This window comes from Panthera uncia, chromosome B1 (assembly GCF_023721935.1).
Source record: "Panthera uncia isolate 11264 chromosome B1, Puncia_PCG_1.0, whole genome shotgun sequence".
Lineage (NCBI taxonomy): Eukaryota > Metazoa > Chordata > Mammalia > Carnivora > Felidae > Panthera > Panthera uncia.
In genome coordinates this window covers 178,964,387-178,980,858 of record NC_064811.1, presented here as the reverse complement: position 1 = coordinate 178,980,858, position 16,472 = coordinate 178,964,387, and the positions used below count along the sequence as shown (strand labels likewise).

The 16,472-nt window shown below is 38.4% G+C and overlaps 1 non-coding gene across 1 annotated transcript; it reads right to left on the bottom strand.

Moving 5' to 3' along the window:
* Positions 1 to 453: 453 nt before the first annotated feature.
* On the bottom strand, positions 454 to 538 carry TRNAP-UGG (transfer RNA proline (anticodon UGG)). Its single transcript has one exon. It is a non-coding gene; the product is annotated as a tRNA-Pro (tRNA).
* Between the last annotated feature and the right edge of the window lie 15,934 nt (positions 539 to 16,472).

The window sequence follows — 16,472 nt, the reverse complement described above, 5'->3', positions numbered from 1 at the left end:
TCTAAGAATTTAACACAGTACCTGGCATATAATAAGCTCTCAATAAATATTAGTTGTTATTACATCTGTAAAATTTAGTGAGAAGACAAAACGTCCCTAAATGAAATGCATGATACAGGAGGCAATAACAAATTATACATGAAGCTACTGTAGGAACACTGAGCTTTTATTTGACAACGTGGTAAATATTTCCCTTAGAAGTAATCATGATTGTTTTGGGTTTTATATTTTTTTGTATATAAGACGTGATTCTAAGTCATGCTGTTGAAAGACTAAATTTTAATTTTTTTTACATTTATTTTATTTTATTTTATTTTATTTTATTTTATTTTATTTTATTTTATTTTATTTTTGAGAGATAGAGGGAGACAAAGCGTGAGCGAGGGAGGGGCAGAGAGAGAAGGAGACAGAATCTGAAGCAGGCCCCAGGCTCTGAGCAAGCAGTCAGCACAGAGCCTGATGCGGGGCTCGAACCCACGAACCGTGAGATCATGACCTGAGCCCAAGTCAGACGCTCAACCGACTGAGCCACCCAGGCGCCCCGAAAGACTAAATTTTAACTGGACATTAAAGAAGCAGAGAGATTTCAACAGATAGAGACAGTGAGGGGAGACATTTCAGAGCAAAGGAAGGGAAGAACATGAGTAAACATGTATATAGGGGACGCAAGCTAAGTGTCTGTGGGAATACGTGTCCTGAAGTCCATGGGATGCATGAAGATGAAGGATGTGATGGTGGATGAGGGTGGAATAATCAACAGCAGAGTGCAAAGGGCGTCTGTCTCCCTCCCTATTGATTTCCAGGGTAAGTTCAATGGTTTGGGCTATTTCTCATCCATCATTTCACGTGCATCTTTACTTAATCATACCCCGTTGGAAAGAGAAAATCTGTTCCAAAGAGAGAAGGGAGATTCGTGCATCGGTAATTTACTAGTAGTTGCACTGCCCCACTGGAACCATTAAATAAGGTCTAAAGATTCATTTATGGAGAAAAATAATATCATCTGTATCCTGCTTCGGTGGCGGTACATCATGGCCTACATGATGTGAGTGGTTCTGGGACTCTGTTGAAGAGGAGTACATTCCTGGAGGCTTCTTATCAGCAAGTAATACAAATTGGGTCCAAGGAGGGGTGCCTGGGTGGCTCAGTCGGTTGGGTGTCCGACTTCAGCTCAGGTCACGATCTCGCGGTTCGTGAGTTCGAGCCCCGCGTCGGGCTCTGGGCTGATGGCTCAGAGCCTGGAGCCTGCTTTTGATTCTGTGTCTCCCCCTCTCTCTCTGCCCGTCCCCCGTTCATGCTCTGTGTCTCTCTGTCTCAAAAATAAATAAACGTTAAAAAAAAAAATTAAAAAAAACAAATTGTGTCCGAGGAGTGGAGTCAAGGAAAGTAGTTTTGGCAAAAGAAGCTTCTGATAATGAGAATGGAATAACAAGGGATCACCAGTGAATGCACAAAGTTCAAGTGGTTCATCAATTCCTTATACTCTAGTATTTTTATTCATAGCCTGTGATGCCTTGAGAGAGATCTCGAAAAGTCTTAAGGGACCAGAATGAAAAATTATCATTCGAAACATACTGTATTTTTGAATGAGATGCAAAACACCATTCCAAGCTCTCCAGAGCTCAAGGTTCAGATAAAGTCACATTAACAGCTAACTTAACTCTCACTTATGTTTGTTGTCCCCACTTTCTGAAACAAGGTCAGAAGCACAGAGCCCGATGCAGGGCTTGGAACTCACAAACTGCGAGATCATCACCTGAGCCAAAGTTGGATGCTTAACCCACTGAGCCACCCAGGCGCCCCTAATCAATTTCTTCAAAAATCTCCTAGACTGACATTTCTCTCAAGGAATCTTTGAGTGGCCCGTATCAAAAGACTTCCGTCAGCCCGTCTCATTACTTTTAAGACACAATTTCAAATGTCTAGACCCCAATAATGGGTGCATATCCAAGAGAATCTTTCCCTCTTTCTGAATAGGATTCTACCAGGCTGGTTTTATCAGATTTTCAAATATGTTTGTGAGTACCTACAATTTTAGCAGTGCACAGATGAAGCTAAGTTTAAAATGAGATTCCTATTACATTAAAAATTTTGGATGTGACCCAGTTTAAATTATCTCGCTTATACCAAAGTTATCCTGTTAATTTCTCATGTCCTTCTGTTTTTGGACCACATTGAGGCAGCAATGCTTAAGCCCACTTCATCTGCCAAAGAATGATGTGAATCTTTGAATAGTACTCTATATATCATCAGCCAGCTGCATTTGAAATAATTGTGGAGTATTAAAATACGGCATTCAGGGTAGTAAAGTATCATCAGTTATTAAATAATATATTCAAAATATGAGGGTTTTATTTGTCATTTTCTCTGAAAGTGAAATAGATTTGTTGTCTGGAGTCCATTTTTGATAGAACTATTTTTTTTTCAGGGTTTATGAGAACTTAGTAAAGTAGGATAAGAAGGCAAGGATGTTTTTGACGATGGTGAGAACAAAGCATGACAGACTTCCCAAGGAATAGGGTCAGTGGCATGTCGGCAGGAGACAGCACAAATGCCTTGAATACTTTGGGTTTGTGAACACAGAGGACAGTGAGAATTCCAGTGCTGCGTAGGGCACCTTAGTAATTACCTCACTTGTAATAACCATGTACTGGATAACATATTACTGGTAAAACTGCCTTAAAGCAGGAATATTATTGAGATGAGTCAAGTTGTAGTTACTATTTCTATAAATAATGTTTTAGAAAGAAAGCCATGCCATAGGGTCATGATGAAAGTACTCTTCAACAATCTTTGATTTCCTTTTTAACTTACTGTAAAGAATGATAAATCTAGAATCCTTTGTTAGGGCAACTCAGCCTTCCATATCTTGACATTCTGGATCCAAGTTACCTTTAAGAACTCATTCTTTTTGCCCTTAATCCCGATCAGACCATTCTCCTTATTGTTCCTAGAAAAATATTCTGCTCACTTCTATGAACGGGTCTACATGTTCTTCATTCTTTGATGCTGTCTCCTGTCTGTCCAGTTCCAAAAATGTTCCAGCACAATTCTTACCAGTTCCTTGAATAACAATAAAGACATCTATAATAACATTTTTCTCCTTTAAAATTTTCCCACCATTCTAGTCACTGTACCACTGCATCAGCAGCAAATAATATGTTTCTTTGTCACCTTTTGTATATTAGTATTTACCATTCCATAACTTGTAAAAACTGTCTCTTTGTATTATAATTAGATTGGGAAAGCCAGAAAGGCAGGATCTCAGTATGCTTTCTGTTATAAACCACCTTTGAACACAAAAGCCCTAAATAGTCATTTATGTTTTAAATGAATATGTTGCTTTCCAGCTGACCAAAATATGCATGCCATTCTCCAAAGCTAATTGTGTAACTTGGATCATTATTGGTACTCTCAGAAAGAGAAGAATGCAGGATTGAAGCACAGTAAATGTTCCCCACAGGGTTTCTCTTGGGAAGATAAACTTCAAGTAACCATAGGGCTTATATCCATAAAAAAGCCGTCAACAACTCTAAAAGTATGGGATTAAAGCCAGAAAGACTTTTTCAAGTATAACAGGAATTCATTGATTAATTATTTAGGCCAGTGATGTGTAATTAAATCATGAGCCTGTGAGGCCAGGCCATGTATATCTTCATGTTTGTTTTTTTTTTTTTTTTCCTGCCTTGAATGCAAGGCATGGGAAAATGTTTCAAACTAAGGAACATAAAATTCTGTACTTGAATGCCTACTGCATTCTTAGCACTGAGTGAACACAGTAGAGGACACAAAGGCAAAATGTAATCCAGTACTCGCTTCCTTCAGGGAGCCTGTGATCAGAACTCTCATTTTGAACTGATTAACTGAACAAATAGAATTGGGTAACTTCCAATCAGATTCCAACTGAACTGAATAAAAGTTGCAAAGATGTCTATTAGAGCACATCCATAGCCAGGTATTTCCTCCCTGCCACTGTACTTTTGTGTGGAACACCTTCACTTCTAATTTTTACAAGAGCCAAGTTTAAGTACCACTTGACCCTGAGTCCCATGTCATAGTTGATTGCACTGGCAGTGTATATTGGACTCAGGAAGAAAGAATCAGATTCTCTGTCTCTCTCTCTCTGTGTGTCTGTCTCTCTCAGACACTTGAAATTGATGCACTGAAAGTCTGGTTTTTCCCCTCAATGATTGGGTATATAAGGTCGTGTAAATTTGAATGTGGGCACAAACATTTTAAGGTAGCTATGATGGTCTGTGCCCAAGCACTTGGATGATCTGAAGAAGGCTATATGGAAAAGAGAGAACAATTAAAAAAGCCACACCCTGAGAAGGGCAGTGAGTACCACATTGGTTACAAGGGCCTGCCTCCATTTCCCCTTTGACTCAATGAGTCCTCCCTATATCCTTCCAATAATTTCAACTGTTCTACTTAAGCTTAAGTTTTTTAAAAAAATTTTAGTGCTTTTATTTATTTTTGAGAAGGAAACAGAGACAGCTTGTGAGCGTGGTAGGGGCAGAGAGAGGGAGACACAGAATCTGAAGCAGGCCTCAGGCTCTGAGCTGTCAGCACAGAGCCTGATGCGGGGCTCAAGCCCATGAACTGTGAGATCATGACCTGAGTCGGCTTAACGGCCTGAACCACCCAGGCCCCCTTAAGCTTAAGTTTTAATGTTTACCCTAATTTAATTACTGACTTGTAAAAATGTTACATCATATGAGACTACCATTATGCTATCACAGTAAAGTTATGATTCATGTTTTCTGTACTTCAAGTAATTGATAGTGATAAATTAAAATGTTTTGATATTTAAACTTTAATTCCATTAGAGAATCATAATGGTATTAACATTCAAAATGTTGTACTGATTAAAAATTTTTATTCAAAATAATTGTTAAGATGAATAACCTCTCTTGCTCAGAGGTGGAATAATCTAGTAAATACTCAGAATCAGTAAGGATTCCTGGTTCTAAGCTACAGATAGAATAGATTCTATAGATAGAATCCAACTCTAGATGATTATGCCAAAAAAAGTTTAAGGTATATTGGCCCAGCAATTCTGCTCCTAGGTATTTTCTCAAAAGAAATGAAAGCACATGTCTACAAAAAGACATATATGAATGTTCACAGTGGATTAATTTGTAACAGCCCCTAAATGGAAATCAGTAAAATGTACATCAGGCGGGAAATGGAAAAAAATGAATTATAGCATATTCATACAAAATGGTCCCTCTCACTAATTAAATAGGTATGAATTATTGCTCCTTGTCGTAACATGGATATCAATTATAATCTCTCAAAAATATTAGGGGCACCTGGGTGGCTTAGTTGGTTGAGCAACCAACTCTGGATTTTGGCTCAGGTCATTATCCCAGGGTTGTGAGATCAAGCCCTGTGTCAGACCCTGCACTGAGTGTGGAGTCTGTTTGAGATTTTCTCCCTCTCCCCCTCCCTCTCCCCCTCCCTCTCCCCCATTCACACTTATACAACTATATATATATATATATGTGTGTGTTATATAAATATATATGTGTTATATAAATATGTATTTGTTATAAATATATATTTGTTATATATATATAAATATACATATTTATTATATATATATGAGTATATTAGATTGGGCAAAAGAAGCCAGACACAAAATTATATATATCTTATGTTTCTATCCATATGAAGTTTAAGTCACCAAGACTAACCTGTAGGGATAAAAGTAGAACAGTTTTCCTCAAGGCAGGGAGTACTGAAGACAGAAGAGCATGGGAATCTTTCAGCAGTTATGAAAATATTCTATATGTTAACGGGTGATGGTTACATTGGTGTTACTTTTTTCTTCCAAAATTCACCAAACCATACGTACAAGTTCTGTGCATTTCAATATTTGAAAAATGTATCTCAATAATATATACATGTGTGTGCATGTGTCTATATATGTACACATAATTTTTTATCAAGTAGTTGAAAGAATCCCTGATACCTGCTGTCAATGTGTTCCCCCAAAACCATATGTTGAAATGTAATCCTCAATGTGACGGTGTTTGGGGGTGGGGATTTGGAGGGGTTATCAGGCCACGAGGGCACAGCCCTCATGAATCAGATTAGTGCCCTTATAAAAGAGACCCCAGAGAGCTCCCTTTGCCGTGTACAAGAACACCATAAAGAGACAACCATCTGTGAATCAGGAAGCAGATTCTCCTGGACACTGAATCTGCTGACACCTTGGTCTTAGACCTTCCAGCCTCCAGACTGTGGGATGGAAATTGTTGTTGTTTATAAGCTACCCAAACTATGGTATCTTGTCAGAGCAGCCTGAATGGGTTAAGATAGGAGCCTGCCAGAACGAGGTACAAAACCACCACAGACCTTGTTTAATGAGCACTTGGAAACATTTGTTGTCACCTCTGTGCTCTAAAACTTAGCACACACCTGGAGGTGTGTTGTGTGTGTATGCGTGTGTTTTTATGCCTTATGCATCTGCTCTTACTGAAGTCTCTGATTGTCAGAGCTCAGCTCGGGGGCCCAGAGCTCCACGTTGCAGCTGCCACTATTGTTCGTGCCACCAAATTGTGCTCCTTTGTCCAGCTCTCTGTGTCAAATAGCCACTGAGTCAAGTCTGGCACTGGTGTGTCTGATTAGTAAAGTCTGGGTTGAGTACCTTAGTCCTTGAGGCGATGGGATCGGGTATCTAGTAGCCCAAGTTTTGTCCCTACCGAGATTAATAAAGTGGGAATTTGCGGTGCTGGTTTTCTACAGTGGATGCTACTCATTGTCCGTGAAATCTGTTTCCTCCTCTGTCTTGCGTGCGTAGAAAAAAAACACTTGTTTTTTTTCTTTTGCACTTAGGGGTAGCATGTGTCTGAGGTCTGTCTAGTGGTGTGCGAGCAGAAGTAACAGGAGGTCTTGCAAGTTTAGGCTAAAGGGAATGACAGGGCTTTTCCACACCCTCTTCCCTTACAGTCAGCTAGAAACCAGAGCAACTTCATTGGGACCATATGATGACAGCAGTGCCCTAGGGGACTGTGGAGCGACAGGACAAAAAAGACTTTGTCCTTCACTGGCTGTGTAGAGAAGAGCCACTTGGCAGTTGGAACTCCATTTCAGTCGATTACGTAGGAGGAACATAAATTTCCTCCTTCTTTAATCTAGTTCTCCGGCCAGTAGCCAATCACGTTACCTTACACACACAGCCTCCCGCCCAATGACTAAAAGCTAGTCTAGTGTTCTGTTTAGTTGCAGTGATATCACCTGTATAAGCCTCTGTTATTGGTCACAAAGAGACCATCGGACTCTAGTGCTGACTTTTTTTTTTCAATTTTTTAATTTAAATTGTAGTTAACATGAGGTGCAATATTGGTTTCAGAAGTAGAATTTAGTGATTCATCACTTAGGTATAACCCTCAGTGCTTAACACAATTGCCCTCCTTAATACCCATCACCCATCTAGCCCATCTCCCACCCACCTCCCCTCCATCGACCGTCTTAGTTGCCACTTACATTCTGTTTGTTCTTTGGTGATTGTTTGGTTCAAATATGCATTTAAAAGTAACCTGGCTCTTGACAAACTTGTTTTTGAAATTCTCAACATTTTTTCAAACATACACGTTGTGGACTGTCTCTGTCATAAACTCATGGTCTTAAAATTATAAAATATTTTCTAGTCCGTACCGGTGTTTTAGAAGATACGATTTTAGATTCCAGGCTGTTTTATTGTCCTCCATTCTTGTCCATATGATTTCTTCTGCCCCAAATAATCTTCCCATTCTCCTTGTCTAATTGGCAAATTCTTGGGGCACCTGCACGGCTCAGTCGGTTAGAAGTCCATCTCTTGATTTCGGCTCAGGTCATGATCTCACTCTCGTGGGATTGAGCCCTGAATCAGGCTCAGCCCAGAGCCTGCTTGGGATTCTCTCTCCATGTCCCTTACCCCAACTTGTGCTCTCTTTCTCCCAAAATAAATAAAATTTAATTGGCAAAATCTTATTTATCATTCAAAGCCCAGGTCAGATTTGTGATCTCCGCTATTACAAATAGAGGTCCCTGAAGCAGTTTTCCATATTCTCTCTGCCCTTTGTCTGTATTTATACGTTATTCTATTTTCACAAGCCCTCCATATTTTTAATTGTGTCTTTACCTCTCTGCCTCTCATGTTGAATTGTGAGTGCTAGTGAACAAGCTCCATTACGCCTATCTTTTTTTGATATCCTCTATTTCTGACACAAATTACAAATGTTTTCTTGTTCAGTTTCATTATATTGCAGTGAAGTCATTAGTACACTTTAGCAGTAAGCACATTTTTCACTTGAGCATTTGGCCTGAAATAATGTATTTCTTAGTATTTCTCACCATTTCGGATGCTATTTAAAATGTATGTGATTCTGATCCAGTCCCCTCCACAACTCAGCATGGAACAAAGGAAGATAGCAAAGGTTTTTATGCAGAACACTCAATATCCAGAAACTAAAATTTTAATATTTGACCGTGTCATTAAAAGCTTCAAGTCCTTCCAATTTTCCTGGCATCTCCCAGCCCTTCCCACTTTGCTTTTGTCATTTCTCTCATTACCTCACCCTTGGTACTTTTTCCCTCAGTTTGTCAGTTGCATCCTACTCTCACTGACGTTCCCTTCCACTCTGATGGACCGTTCTTTAACAGCCAGTATGTATGCTGCTCTGTGACACCAAAAAAATTCCTCAACCTGGGTATATTCTAAAATCTGTCTTTTTCATACCTAACATGGAACACTGTAGTATTAATGGGAGAAGAACATGTTTAAAAATGAGTGTGCCATTTCAGATTAATAATTTTTATTCTCTAAAATTTCATGAAAATTATCACCATTATTTCATCAGTTTTACCATAAAATATAGGTGCCACCATCCCCCAAATATCCTTCACTCTCTCCGAAGAAATCTCTTAAATTCTTTCAGACTTGGCACCTGACATGATTTTAATACCTTTAATTAGTTATAATGGATATAGAATAAACTGGCCATAAACTATATAATTGGATATGCTTTGAAACATGGGTATAACAATGAAACCATCTCCACACTCAAGGTAATAAACATCTCCATCACCCTAAATTTTTTGCATGCCAGTTGTAATCTCTCTCTCTTGCCTCTCCTGACCCTTTCCCCTCTTCCCCTTTCCTGTACATTAATTTACATTTTGTATAAGTGGAACCATTCAGCATACAATCTTTTTTTTTTCCTCTAGAAGGCTTCCTGCATGCAGCATAATTGTTTTGAGATTCACAAGTGCTACATGTGGGAATAGTTCATCTCTTTTTATTGCTGAGATCAATCCCATTGTATTAATATACCACAATATTTTTACCCATTCACCTGTTGATGGACATTTGGGTTGTTTTCAGTAGGCGCTGTTAGAAACGAGCTGCAGAGGACATTGGCGTATAAGTCTTTGAAAGGATATGTGCTTTCATTCTTTTGGGTAGAATATATACAGTAAGTGTACATTTAACTTACTACTAACAAATTGTTTTCCAAATGATTTTATCACTTTCTATTACTATTATAACAGTTTTTAGAGTTCCAGTTGCTCAAATTGTTGCCAACACATGGTATGGTCATTTTTTATGTTTATCCATTCTGATAGATATGAAGTGATCTCTACTGGGTTTTAATTTTCATTGCTGTGATGGTTAGTGATATTGATTATCTTTTAATGTACAACCCTTTTGTTTAATCCATAAATCTGTTGTGATGAAGTGTTCAAGTTTTTTTTTTTTTTTTTTTTTACCATTTTCACTGGGGTTTTAATTTTCTTTTCTTTTTTTTATAAATGTTTATGTGTTTTTGAGAGAGAGAGAGCAAGTGGGGGAGGGCTAGAGAAAGAGAAGGAGACAGAATATCCAAAGCGGGCTCTGTGATGACAGCAGCAAGCCCAAAGAGGGACTCGAACTCACAAACTGTGAGATCATGACCTGAGCTGAAGTCAGATGCTCAACAAACTGAGCCATAGCAGTTCCCCTGGGTTTTTAATTTTCTTATTGAGTGTAGAGACTTCCTTATGTATTCTGGTAGTAGTATTAATTCAGTTTTGTTCTTTCTAAAGTTCTTTGCCTCCTCTAGATCCTTTGTATTTCTATATAAATTTTAAAATCAGCTTATCAGTTTCTTCAAAGAGCCTGCTTTGACTGTCATTGGATTGTATTAAATCTATAGATCAATTTGGAGAGAACTAATGTCTTTAAAATGTTGAGTCTTCAAATCTGTTAACAAGGTTTATGTGGTGGGCTGCCTGGGTGGCTCAGTCAGTTGAGTGTCAGACTCTTGATTTCAGCTGAGGTCATGATCCCAGAGTCATGGGATCCAGCCCCACATCAAACTCCACACTAAGTGTGGAGCTGCTTAAGATTCTCTCTCTCTCTCTCTCTCTCTCTCTCTCTCTCTCTCTGTCTCTCTGTCTTCCCTTTTCTGGCCCTCTCCCCCACTTGTACGTGCAAGCTCTGTCTCTCTCTCTCTCTCTTTCAAAATAAAACAAGGTATATGTGGCATGTTCCAGGCCTGTCTTCTTGGCTTATAGATGGCTATCTTCTCCCTGTGTCTCTTAACATCATATTCTCTCTGATTGTGTCTGTGCTCAAATTTCCCCTTTTTATAAGGACACGAGTCATATTAGATTAGGGCCTACCCTAAGGAGCTCAGGTTAGCTTGATTACTTCTGTTAGAATCTTTTCTCCAAATAAGGTCATATTCTGAGTACTAAGGTGTGGGACTTCACCATATAAATTTGGGAGGGGACACAATTCAACTCATAACTTGTAACTAGTAGGTAACACAATGTGCAGTCTAGCTAGAATATCTGTCACCAGCAAATTAAAATATGTGGTCTTCACTTCACTGGCCAGAACTTGTCGCATGGCTTACCTTACATGGCTTACTTTTTATGGAAAAGTAAAATCAGGGAGGTGTCAGGAAAACAGGGAACCAAAAATTTTTCATGAATAGCACTAGTGATTACTTGTTCTATTCATTGATTTTCAATATTTTTATAATAAGCAAAGAAGAAATTAACAATGAAGGCAAGATACTGGTAATCACATTCTTTCTCCACATAATGGTCATTTTTCATATCTATTAAAATGTTCTGTTATTTCTTTTCAGTTTCCTGTGGTTGTAGAAAAATGCATGTGTGTAACAGTGGTATTCAGATGGTTCTATTCATGGAATTTATGTTGTTGGAAATGTGTTAAAATTTCTATACATAGGTAAATGTTTTCTTTGAATATTAATCCACATGAATTTTCATTGATGAAAAGGTTTGAAGAAATCATGGCAGACTAAATCTTATTAGAGTTTAGAAGGGTATTAAACAAAAAGATGATTTCTTGAAGAATGGGATCAGCTACATTATAACATTTGCTATTTAATTTTTTTTTAAGTTTATTTCTGAGAGAGAGAGAGAGACTACGTGCACATATATGAGAGGGGCAGAGAGAGAAAGAGAGGAAGGGAGAGAGAGAGAGAGAGGGAGAGAGAGTATTCCAAGCAGGCTCTGCACCGTCAGCACGGGGCCCGATGTGGAGGTCGAACTCACGAATCATGAGATCAGGACCTGAGCCGAAATCAAGAGTCAGATGTTTAACCGACTGAACCACCCAGGCGCCTCCATATTTAATTTTCAAATAGAACAAGAACTTCTGTCTCCATGATATGACAAGATAGATACTATACTAGCTGGAAAACACCTTTTAGTACCTAATTCAGGCTATAAGATTAATGTTTTGTGGAAACTTACCTCTCTTAATAATACTGAATTTTATTTTCTTATATATTTAATATTAAATTGCAGGACAAAAATTATTTACTTGATATTTCTTGTTTTTGTCACTACCATAATATCAGCACATAATTCATTGACCTAAGGTAATCCTCTGTTATTTTTCTTTTAATATTACAAGCAACAAACATGTACCTTTTTATTTTTTGATAGCATCTGTCTTAGTTTATTTTCTGCAGGTGTATGTGTTCCTTTGTTTGGTGACCTTAGCTTATTGTTACCAAAACATTTATTAAATGTGATTCCTTGTCTATGTAAACGACCTTCACAGGCCCTACATTGGGCTCTGTGCTGCCAGCTCAGAGCCTGGAGGCTACTTCTCATTCTGTGTCTCCCTCTCTCTCTCTTCCCCTCCACCGCTCACGCTCTCTCGCTCTCTCTCAAAAATAAACAAACATTAAAAATTTTTAAAGAAAATCTACAGAAATATTTTAAATATGTAGAACTACATAGAGGATATTGCTTTCGCCATAGCACATACCATATCTGGGACCCGTTTAAGTTTATACCTCGTAATTATAGATCAAAACAATAAAACTGTAAAGAGAATGACCTTTGTCCAACTAGTAACACATGCACACCTCAGCACCTCAATGTTTGAGGAATCATGTAGTTAGTTCTCTGGTTCATTTTATTGTTAACCAGTTCGCTAAACAACAGTGTGTTCATTCAACTACAACTACATTACCCACTGAGAAGCACCCTTGAGCGGTGGATGACAGGGACAAAGGCCGGGGCCCACACTGCAGGCGCTGTCCTCTCAGCTGGCATTGGTGGAAAACCATTTGAGAATGAAATTCGATGATGGTTGAGGAAGGACTTGGAAGTTCCTGGGGGAGTTCAGAGGGATAATGGTGTGAGCTCTCAGTGCAAGTAGGTGGGCAAAAGTTGCGTTCTGTTGTTTCCCTCTCATCAGAGTCCTTCTGCTCTCAGTCTACATTTCTCTGGATAAATTGCCTTCCTTCCAGAATATAGCTGTCTTCCACTTCCTGCCTGCTATAAGACCACCAGAGAATTCCAAACGTGACCTGTGGACGAATGTAGATGGGTAAAAAGTAAAGGAGGTCTTCACATATTTGTTAGTCTCTTTCTAAAAGTTACTTACATGGTGCATGGAAGATGTTTTTCTTGGACTCCTGCATTGGTTTCTTTGACTTTCTGAATTCTTGATTGCTTTATTTATTTATGCTTCTTTTATTAGTAGGTAGAATTACACACACACACACACATACACACACAAAACAAAACAAATATCAGGTATGCAATTAATATTTAAGGACAAATTGAAATTGAAGTAATAATTAAGATAATAATCATTTTGCAGATTTGCAGTGTAATTTATTGGTAAGTGATTGTCATAATGTTGACATAAATCATGTTGATCAGTATGGAACTTTAGAAATTAAAAAAAACAACAAATCAAAAAAAGTAACCAGACCAAAACTCCTACGCCTGAAAAATTCCTGAGAAAAATTCTAAGCTGTTTTATGAAGGCAGAGAGGCTGAAGGAATGCATTTGTGGTGGGGTTGGATATAATAATCAAAACTTGCTTTTATTTTCTAATCAGGTTACTTAAAAATAAATCAGTAAATACTGATGAGAATGCATGGTGAACTTTAATCTGTTATTCAAATTAACTGGCATAATATGTATATATTAGCATGGTTAATGAACCATAAAATACATTATTTGTTGTTTTATTCAGAGATGCGGCTGCTAAAAATCTTGTTATCTATACCTGCAGCTATAACTAAAGCCAAGAATGTAAAACTGACATTGCTTTCTAAATCATATGGACTAAAAGTAATTCTGCAGTTAAAGAAAATCAGACCTCTTTGGCACCTGCCCTTTGGTTTTATACATGTATTACATCATCTCAGAAGTTCTATAATAGTTTGGTATTGTGATGTTCTTAAAAATCACCATTTTTTCAGGACCTCTTGATGTGCTGCACTGTAGTTTTGTAGAATACTGCTGTCCTTCAGTATTTCATCATACCGTGAATAGCTAATTAATATCTTGTCATTTACTCCTGAGTTTCAGTCTTCATCAGAATTTCTTGGGTCTGCTTTCATTGCCCTTTTCCAATTCGTTTTCTCTGCTACAAATAGATTTGCATTCCCCATGAAGCTTCCTTCTTTGCCTCTGGTTCTTCCTATGTTATTAACAAGTCTTATTCTAAGACAACCGTATGTGGGCCTGGCATTGTGACCAGTTCACATGTGGTGACCGGTGGTTCTGGTTTGCTTGAGACTGAACAGTGCCCTGGACACAGGACTCTCAGTGTTAAAACCAGGAAAGAAACCACAATAAAACCAGACAAATTAGTTAGATTTGGTCCCTTCAAACATGAAGGTGAAATTGTCTTACCCGCGTCTTTTTCAGTATTTCTTAATTTAAATGAACCAAAAATACCCTCCTTCCATTCTTGAATTACCTGAAGGATTTGTGTTTATGAAATTCTATAGAGAGGGTTTAATCTTATAAAAATGACCGTGATTGGGGCGTGTTGGTGGCTCAGCCGGTGAAGTGACTGGCTCTTAGCCCCAAGTCAAACTCTGCTGACAGCACAGAGCCTGCTTGGGATACTTTCTCTCCTTCTCTTTCTGACCCTCACCATCTTGAGCTTTCTCTTTGTCTCTCTCAAAATAAATAAATAAACTTTTTTTTTAAAGGACAGTGATTGCCACAATGTTCCCTGATATTAGCCATTGAATTGGTCCTGAGCATTTATACGTAGCTGTAAGTGATACTTCTGAGTACTGTTACATAAGGACTTGTTAACCCAGCTAGAGTGATGATGTAAAAACAGCCCCATCTTATATTTGAATATTTAAATATATTAATATATGTAAAAGAACATCTTCATAACTCAGCCGTGGGGCTCAAGTGAGGTAAAACTCCTAATAAAGTCAAAAGGCATTAAACTCAATTATTATGGTGAGATAATTTATTCAGATTATCTTTTTTTTTTCTGTTTGTTTCTTTTCCCCATTCTATGACTCAAGAATGTTGCCTGGATGTTTTGTGTTCCCTTAGGTTTTGTGAGATTACAAAGTTCAAAAATAACACTGTTTCTAGATTGGTTTCTGAAGCCTTGCTAGAGGCACAGGGTAGAAAGAGCAAGAAAAGAAAGAAACTGTGCAGTGGATTGGAGCAAGGCCTGCTACGTAATTTGTGAGGCCCACTGCAAACTAAAAAAGGCCTTAATGCTTCTTCCCTTTTTTTTTGCGATGTCTTTCTTTACCAGTCGTGGACTTTGACAGTTTGCTGTGAATGCCAAGTATGTCTCCTCAGCACAGGAATACTCATGGGAAATGCGGACCCTCATAGGTGCCTGGGGCCCACTCTGTAACCAAGACCCTCCCCATGGCCAGCCTAGACCTCCACTGGGGGTGGAAGGAGGCTACAGTCACTGGGTGGAGACTGCAAAGAGGCAAGGTGGCCCCAAGACAAGGCCAAGTGTGAGTCCGTATTCCAGGCTGCCAGTGCCTCCTGCATTCTCCCATCAAATGTCAATGACCAAATACAAAATCAAAAATGAAATTATTGAGGATGCTAAGACTGCAACCAGAAAGCTTTAAATGCCAAGCATGTGAGTGAGGGGTCCTGTGGTACAGCACCGGATACACACCCATGAAGTACCCCCTGGGATGGGCAGATTCCCCATAAGTAAGGAAAGTGGATGGGTATCTGTGAATCCCATAGCTGAAAGGGGAGTAAAGAGCATCCCAGCCTGATAGCTGGAAATAATCCTCCCAAGTGAAACAAATTCCCAGGAGTTGATATGGCGTGTTCTTAGAAAATCAGTTAACTAGTCTTTGTGAATTTAAAAAATGTTAATTCTCTTGGGTAAATTTCACCTTAAATGTCATGTAGTCTTTAATAATATAGGTATCAATGACAATATCAACCTGGATACAAAAGAGTCTTTTTCAAATTTTGGACAATCCATAATGATCTCAGATTCTTGCCCAATATTGGGATCCACTTAATAAATATCACAGAATCATACATTTTGATCTGAAATTGACTTCCATGTTTTCATGTTTTAATCTACAACTTTCCTAGGTGTACTACCCTCCCTTCCTTTCAGTAATTTCTTTTTTTTAGTTTTGATAATATTTCCAGTTATTTAAAAGACAGTGTTATGTTAGTTTTAAGTGTATAATAGTGATTCAACAATTCCTTTCATCACCCAGTGCTCATCATAAGTGCCCACCTCCACCCACTTCCCCTCTGCTAACCATCAGTTCTCAATAGCTAAGAGTCTCTTTCCTCCTTTGTCTGTCTCTCTCCCTTTGCTCCTTTATTTCTTAAATCCACATATGAGTGAAATCATAGGGTATCTTTCTCTGACTTATTTCGCTTATCATTACACTCTCCAGCTCCATCTGTGTCATTGCAAATGACAAATTTTCCTTTTTTATGGCTGAATAATATTCCACTGTATATAAATACCACATCTCATTTTTTCATTCATCGATCGATGGCCATGTGGGCTGTTTCCATACCTGGCTACTGTAAATAATGATGCTATAAACATAGGGGTGCATACATCCCATTTAATTAGTGTCCTTGTATTCTTTTGGTAAATACTTAGTAGGTCACTTTCTGGACCACAGGGTAGTTCTATTGTTAATCTTTTGAGGAGCATCTATGCAGTTTT